This window comes from Pteropus vampyrus, unplaced genomic scaffold (assembly GCF_000151845.1).
Source record: "Pteropus vampyrus isolate Shadow unplaced genomic scaffold, Pvam_2.0 Scaffold208, whole genome shotgun sequence".
NCBI lineage: Eukaryota > Metazoa > Chordata > Mammalia > Chiroptera > Pteropodidae > Pteropus > Pteropus vampyrus.
In genome coordinates, this window is record NW_011888989.1 from 2,823,659 (window position 1) to 2,830,595 (window position 6,937).

Genomic DNA, 6,937 nt, shown 5'->3' on the forward strand with positions numbered 1-6,937 from the left:
TACTGCAGTTTTATACTCAGTTCATTTTCAGGGAGCAAATCCTAGTTATAGGAGACAGACTATAACAATACTAGGCATGACTCTGTCAAGTGCTAGCCAAGCGATCTCAAGAAATATCAGAAGCTCAGGTTTCTTAACTGTCAAATCAAATAAAAAAGCCTTCCCTTACAGAGTAGTAAGATTTTCATGCGGTAATGGGTGAAACACGCTTTGTAAACCATAAAACGATACAAAAAAGTACTTTCCCAGGACAAATGAGGACCTAGAATAAATATAAACAAAGCATAATCGAAACATATAATGTAATTTATCTGCTGACTGGAATGAATTTTTATTTCTGAATAAGTTTAAAATGGTTAAGAATCTCTTCAGTTGAAGCTAGATAGGACAGAATTCCATCTATAACCATCAGCTAATTAGTGTTCATGCTTTGGGAAAATGACACCAAAAGAATGGGAAAATAGATCACCCTTCAGCATATGGAGAAAAAGGCCAAAGTTTACTTCTAAGTGACAAGCCAAGTCAATTGGGCCATGGATTATGCTTTGTCATTTGGTGGATAATATTGTTTTCTCACTGATCTTTATTCTGTGTCACAATAAACTTTCTAATTCAGACAAGTAGCTAAATGACCGAAAGTCTCTTTTTCTCTCTCTCTTTCTCTCTCTTCCTCACCACCCCCCACCCGAAAATAAATCCATAAAGATCAACCAAAGGTGGTAGGCAAGTGTTCACACTTCCACTAAAAATGAATTGTAGTTAAGTCAAACAAAAAATCATAATTATTTCCATCCTCAAAACCATAGTTTTTCCTTTTCCTTTTTTCTCTTTCTCTTTAAAGAATATACTTTTTTTCTATTTGAGTTTATGAATCGGTTTTATTGCTGAAAAGTTAAAAGAGATGCAGAAATCAAGAAAATAATTTGTTTTACCTTTTACCTCTATGCAAGCAGTGGCACTTGTAAGCCAACTAACTGACCATTTGGATCTCTGTGTTAATCTACTTTTCAAACGTTAATCCACTTTTCAAATGTCCCATTATTAGTCCTGTACATTTTTCTGACCAAGAAGATGCTCAGAGCAGTCAAAATTTTGATAAAACCCATGAAAAAGGACAAGAAGAAAATGGTTTCATCTTACAACGAGCAAATCAACGTATACAGAAACTGAAGCATGTCACCCACAACTACATGTCAGCCTTCAGTCGTTGTGAGATCAGAAACGTCCTCCTGGTACCTGAATCTATTCCTAATCTATTGCCTTACTTAGAAGAAAACCTCCAAAAAAGCAGAGAAATAATAAATTGGTGTGTGTATGAACTTACATTTACTTAAAGTGTATTCACTGTCTACTCTAAGCAGAGCACTGAGAAGCACACAAAGGTAAGTGAGAAATAGTCCGCTCTGTGCAGGTTTCCTCTAGAAAAGCAGATTAGATCAGACAATGGGCCATGATGTCCACCCACCACACACACTCCCACGCCCCATCCCCCCACTACTGCACGCTCTGAAGTAGGCCATGCATCCACTCGTTCAAAACCTTCCTTTAGGGTTCTAGAGTCGTCCCGACTTCATCCCGCCTCTTTGCAATTCGAATCCAATCATCCTTCCACCCTTTGCCCCGTCCTGCCCACCACCCCTGACACACGCACGCATGCACACACGCACACACACACAGACGTGTGACATAGCGCCCTGCCTATCGCTTGAACTCTCTTCACTGCTAGAGGAGAGCTCCTTTCCCTTCTCCATCTGCTAACCCTGTACTTGGTCAGGCCACCTCAAACGTCACCTCGATTTCCCCCGGAGAAATCTCACCGCTCTCCCCTCACGTGGGGCAAAATCATTCTACTTCTGGCTACAATCGCCTGCCTAGAAAAGCCATCTCTGTCCCCTTTCTTGTCTGTGTCCTGTTTTCCATCATTCTCCCTGGCTCCACCCAGAGCCCGCGAAGGAAAAGACTGTGTATTTATCCTCTGTACCCTTTACGTTGAGCAGTCTCCTCTGTTCACTTGAATTAAATAGAATACTATGAGGCAGCCTCTGATGTCTTCAGAAGGACCCTACAGAGTTTTAAAGTTCAGTGGAAGGAAAGAGGAAAATCTTTGACGTTATAAGAGCCTTTCAACCTGCCTTTAGGAACTTGCAAAGCCAACAGATAAACAGATTCTAACATCAAAGAAATGCACGGGGATAAGTGCACATGGTCCTACAAGTGGCAGCAGAAGCCCTTAGCTAAACAAACAATGATGTGATATTAGTATAATCAAGAGAAACCTTTTTAAAAACAAATAGTGTATGAGCCACAACTTTAAGCTAATCTTTTTAAGGGGCAGGGATAGAGGTTAAGAATCATTAGCAAAGTCAAGACTGAAGCAGCAGTGTATTGGCTAAACACAAAGTTTACGAACTCACATAGCTATAGTTCAAATTCAGCTTCTGCCACTTGATAGCTGTGTGACCTTGGGCAAGTTCCTAAACCTCTCTGGCCCTCTACTTCCCATGATTTAAGAGAGAATGCTGGCAAAAATGCTTAGCATAGTTCTTAGCACATAGTACACACTGAATAAAAGTTTATTGTTAGCTATTTCAAAATGATTTGCATGTTTCTGTGGATGGCCTAAACTAGTAGGCCTCTTTTGATCTGAATATGCAAATTCTATGTAGGGAATCATTTTGTAAAAACACATGCCTTCTCTCAACTCTCTCCATGCAGTTCAGTTACTCATTTCACAAATAATTATGTCTCTCATGTGCCAGGGACTGTTCTAGATCCTGGGAATCTCAGAGGGGACAAAACGAACAAACCCCCTGCCTGTATAGATTTTACCTTCTGTTGGAGAGACATAGGAAATAAACATAATAACTAAATTATCTAATATATTAGAATATGCTAAGTGCTATGAAAAGAGAGTCAAGACAGGTAAAGGGGATCCAGAATGTGAGGGGTTGCAACTTTAAATAGAGTGGTCATAGTAGGCCTCACTGACAAGGTAACATATAAGCAAAGAAGGTAAGGGAGAAAGCTAGTCAGAGATCTGAGGGAAGAATGGTCTAGGCAGAAAGAACAACCAGTGCAAAGGTCCTGGGGTAGGTTTATGTGTTCTAACATAGCAGGAAGTCAAGTGTAGCCAGACTGGGGGAAATAATGAGTTGTAGAAAATGAAGTCAGTGGGTAGCTGGAGTCCTGACTGATCTGGACCTGCTATAAGAACTTTGGTTCCTACTTGAAGAAAGATAAAAATAAAGAAAGATTGTGTAGTTTTGAGTAGCGGGTCACTTTGACTGCTGAGGGTAGGGCAGGTTATGAAGACAGAGGCAGAGAGACCTCTTAGGAGGCTATAATTAAAGTCAGATGAGGCAACTAGAACAGGGCTGAAGCAGTGGAGGAAGAGAGAAGTGTTAAGAAAATTCTGGCTATATTTTGAAACTGATTGAGTTGGAGGGATATGAAGAGTGAAAGAGAGGAGGCAGAATGCACCTGGTCTGAGAAACTGCAAGGATGGAGTTGCCACTAACCGTGGTGGGGAAGGCTGGTGGAGAAGCCTCTTAGGAGCGCCAGGTAGGGGATTTAAAACTTGGCTATGGACTTGTTAACTTTGAGACACACTCTACAGATCCAAGAAAGGATATCCAGGACACCGGTAGAAGTTAGAGGCAGCCGGTGTCTGGAACTCAGGACGGAAGATAAGGGAAGACCTTTATTACATGTTAGAAGTTAAACTCCCCTACTTATGGCCTTTATGTCTTTTATCCTACAATAATTAGTCTTGAACTCATGGTTCTCAAATTTTAGTGTTAACAAAAATCACCAGAAATGCCCATAAAAGTACAGATTCCTGGGCCCCATCCCCAGAGGTTCTAATTCAATTAGGCTGGGGAGGGGATAATATGGGCGGGGAGGGAGAGCAGGAAATTTACTTCTTTGAGCTCTAAGGATTTTGAATGGGTTGGCTCATGGATTGACCTCTGAAAAATCTTGGAGCTACTTCCCTTCTTCCTAACTTAAATTTTCCAGCCATCTGGGCAACATGTTTATAATTTCTCAAAGAATTCAGAATAATAAACTCTCCTTCAAAATATTCAAGAGGTAGGGGGAAATGGTGCTGAAGAAGAGTAGCAATACTCATTTCAAGCACATTTCACCCACTATTTCACTACAGAGAGTCTGAATATTCTTTTTGTTCCATTTCAGGCAGAGGTGAGCCATGAGCACAATTGGAAATTAAACCTAGTGTGGTCCCCAGTCCTTCATATTTGTACTTCATTCCTAAAGTGCTCACTATCCACCCAAATTCCACATGCCCTCATGCTGTCCCAGATTCCTTCTGTCTGTCACAGAATAAAATATTTTGGATAATTTGTTGATACTAATGTATTAGTGACTCAGTTACTTCTCCCAGAGTTGACTTGGAAAAAAATGGCAATGAAACAACTACCTCTGCTATCCATGCAGAAAACTAACTGTGGCAACCATGAGAATGGGCCTCTGAGATCTTTGATCACAGGGAGCATAACTGTCTGATAGCCAAGGTGAGGAGAACCTACCACAGCGCTTGCTTCACACAGGCTGTACGCAAGGGCAGGCCCATCCCTGTGAAATCCAGGACCCTTCAGATGGGAAATTTGGGCTTGAGGCCAAATTTGGGCTTGAGGTATGGCTGCAACTCTTAGACCCATACCTCAACCTAAGATTCTTTCTACCTAAACTTTCTTTCTTCTCCTCCCCAGGGGTCAGATTTGCATCACTGTCTGATAGCTTTCCCAGTCTCCCCACCTCCTTCCCCATTTTCCTCAAGGCATATCCTTCATAAAATTCCTTGTGCATCTAATCCTGTATTGTCACCTGCTTTGAAGGGGAGCTGAACTAACACATTCACCTAATCTTCATCCTCTGCAAACCTAATGTAGCAAATGCCTCTGTTGTCCATATCACATCCCTTGGCCCACCTGTGTGAGCTCACACTCACCTTGTACTGACAGCATCCTATCTCCAGCAAAAGCCAAGATTTCATTTTATCTCTGAGCCTTCGCCAACACCATAGGGGTACCTCAGCCTTAATGCAAATATAGATATGACATGTAGAGGATGTTTACCTTCTAGGGGGAACCCTCAGTAAATGGGAGTTGGGAGCCAGAGCTTAAATGTCCCTAGCCTCCCATTCTTTAGGCAGCTAATGCTGAGAGGCATTGTGTGCCTTCTCTGGGAGGTCCCAGAGGAATCAAGTCCATAGTAACCATAACGGCAACCTCCATAATGGGTCCTTATATTGGCTTTCCCTTCTTTCCTGCCTCACTTTCCCCACTCGCTCCTTCCTGCTTTCTAGGATAGCCTCCTAAATAAACTCCCTATACCCAAGTCCTTGTCTCAGACTTTGCTTTCAAGCAAACCAAAACCAAAACACTTGATATGTGAGCTACAATAATGGAGTCATCCTAACAAAACTCTCCTTTGAGAAAATAATGCTGAATATCTATATGGACTATATGATTTAAAAAATATTCTGTATTTAAGTATCCTATACTTAGTATCAGTCACATGATAGAACATAGTGCTTCCTTAAAGAATGTGGTTGCCAGCCTCCAAGAAGGCCCCCACTGATGGTCACCTCCTGGTAATCATGCCCTCGTGTGGTCCCCTTCTGCATCGAAAAAGAATGAAATAAAGGAGAACTGACAATGCATAATTCCAAAACCAGGTCACACAAGGCATTGCAGGTCCATCTCGGTCTCTTAGGTATCTTACTCCGGGGAAAGCCAGCAGCCATTTCATGAAGACACTCAAGGGGTCCTGTGGAGAGGCCCATGTGAAGGTGAACTGGGTCCTTCCTCCCAGTACCAACTTGCCAGCCATGTGAGTGGAAGTGGATCCTCTAGCCCCAATTAAGCCTTCAGATGACCTCAGTCCCAGCACACATCTGACTGCAACTTCATGAAAAATCTCCAGCCAGAATCTCCCACCTTAGAGTTCCTGGATTCCAAACCCTCAGAAACTGTGAAAGGTAATAAATGATGAGTCTTGTTTTAAATTATGCGATTGGGTGATTTGTTACACAGCAATAAATGAATAATAAAAAGAGATATTCAGAGTGTTCTCACTCCCTTACATATAGAAACTCATTAATACTCATACCAATCCTATGAGGTAAGCATTATTTAGTAGCCCCATTATTTAGTAGCCCCATAGTAGCCCAGAAAACGAGGCACTGAGAAGTTAAGTACTTACCCAGGGCCACTTAACAAGCAAAGGAGCAGGAATGGAAGTGAGTTGGTCTGGCTCCAACTCCTGTGCTCTTAGCCACCACACTGCCCTGCCTTGGGTGTGGGAGTTGTCTTGAGAAGAAAGTATTTGTATTTCTTAACTTATTTGGAATAATACTTTCTACCTTAAAAAATTTCCACCTTGTTTTGATGTTTAAGCACATGAGATTTTTTTTTAGAAATTGACTTCAGTTCAGGGCATGACTATTGACTTGGAGTAAACATTACTTTCTTCCAAAAAACACATTTCTAATATTTTTAAAATATCATTGGGAAAAAATATTCATTAATCAAAAATTCATTTCACCACCAAGCTATTTGTGACCCCATCAGCTATGTTTATTCATTCTCAGTGGATATATGGAACATTGTGGAGGAAATATAAAAACAACTAGTGGTGAATCATCCTTGAATTCCTACCGCCCTAGTTAATCTGCAGAATTTGGCATTTATTGATGCTATCGTGTATTTTTGGCCTTTTTTGTTAACCATCTCCCTAGTCCAGTGATCAGTTCTTTTGAGTAAAAGAGTAAAAACTTACATCTTTTCTACCCTCCATAGTGCCTTGCACACAGTACGCTCTCAAATGTTTGCTTATTTAAGACATTTAAAACCTTTAAAAATAAAAATCATTCCATTTGTTCTCCAAACTGCTCCACATTCCACAAGCTTCTCTT

General features: G+C 41.1%; 1 long non-coding RNA gene across 1 annotated transcript in view; it reads right to left on the bottom strand.

The window, feature by feature from the left end:
- Positions 1 to 6,937, bottom strand: part of LOC111747002 — an 11,646-nt gene that overhangs the window by 464 nt on the left and 4,245 nt on the right. The window contains exon 2 of the long non-coding RNA XR_002783353.1: positions 57 to 59. This is a non-coding gene — a long non-coding RNA (uncharacterized LOC111747002). The remainder of the gene's footprint in view (positions 1 to 56; positions 60 to 6,937) is intronic.